Source organism: Benincasa hispida, unplaced genomic scaffold (genome assembly GCF_009727055.1).
Source record: "Benincasa hispida cultivar B227 unplaced genomic scaffold, ASM972705v1 Contig1648, whole genome shotgun sequence".
Classification (NCBI taxonomy): domain Eukaryota; kingdom Viridiplantae; phylum Streptophyta; class Magnoliopsida; order Cucurbitales; family Cucurbitaceae; genus Benincasa; species Benincasa hispida.
Window position 1 is genome coordinate 1 of NW_024064214.1, and position 1,142 is coordinate 1,142.

At 31.4% G+C, this 1,142-nt stretch overlaps 2 non-coding genes across 2 annotated transcripts; both read right to left on the bottom strand.

Annotated features, from left to right (window-relative positions):
* Positions 1 to 725: 725 nt before the first annotated feature.
* LOC120068981 lies at positions 726 to 812 on the bottom strand. The gene has a single exon (XR_005479413.1). It is a non-coding gene; the product is annotated as a small nucleolar RNA snoR114 (small nucleolar RNA).
* Positions 813 to 825: 13 nt separating this feature from the next.
* Positions 826 to 896, bottom strand: TRNAG-GCC. The gene has a single exon. It is a non-coding gene; the product is annotated as a tRNA-Gly (tRNA).
* Positions 897 to 1,142: the final 246 nt, after the last annotated feature.

The following is a 1,142-nucleotide window of genomic DNA, read 5'->3' on the forward strand; positions in this document are numbered from 1 at the left end:
AGTTCATATCCTAACCCCAACAATGGGGTTACTTTTTAGGAATTTTAAACACTAATTTATTTCCTAAAAAGTTCTTCAGACATAGGCAAGAACATACTAGAGATGATTGATTAGGATGAATGTTCACCGTATCATTTTTTCACAATGTTTTGAAAGCTTATGAGAACTACTAATTTTAGTTGTTTTAAGTTTGAATGTTTCTTTTTAATTATAGTTTTTAGGAATCCCGAACTAAAGATTCATCTAGACTTTTCATTAAATTGTTTTTAATGGCTTTATTTGATTATAAAATGTTCAGCTTAAATTTGAATGGTCAACTAATTTTAGTTTTGAAACTGCAGTAATGGCTCTAGTTAGAGTTCCCGAAAAGTCGGGTGCATTATAATATATCACATGCTTTTAGTGATAAAAGTCTATCACTAATAAATTTCAATGATAGAAGTCTATCACTAATGGATCCAAGAACAATAAAAATAGAGAATTCATGGATTGTTTTTGCCATTTAAGAAAATTTACTTAGCTAATAGAATATTTCATCCATTTGAAACGCATTTGGAAGTGTTTCTATAAGCACAGTAGCGTCAACATAAATGGAGAAATAGAAGGGTCTCATAAGTTGTCAAGCTCAGAAGGGTCTCAATCATATGTTATATCCATAAGGTCATATTATCAAATATTTCATAAATTCACAAACTATTTTTTAAAGAGAATTAAAAAAAATTGTCAAGCTCAGAAGTGCCATGATCTCGTCAGAAAGATCCGATGGTTGTGATCGACCCACGATCACTACAGCACAGATGTCCTCACAGCAGGACAAATGGAAAGTGCACCAGCCGGGAATCGAACCCGGGTCTGTACCGTGGCAGGGTACTATTCTACCACTAGACCACTGGTGCCTTCTATAAAAACAAAATAGGTATTATTAATTATAATAAAACAAAGAAGTGAACAATCCACAACTTATCGACCTATTTAAGCATAGATGTCCTGATTCCGTACTAAAATGAGCTTTCTTCAATTTGTATAATGCTTTTATTTTGTGACATGTTATCAGATCCAATGAATGTTGTGAATATTCGTTTGAGCAATACAAATAGTATGAAATTTTAGAAATAACATTTTTATGTTTTCAAATATATATT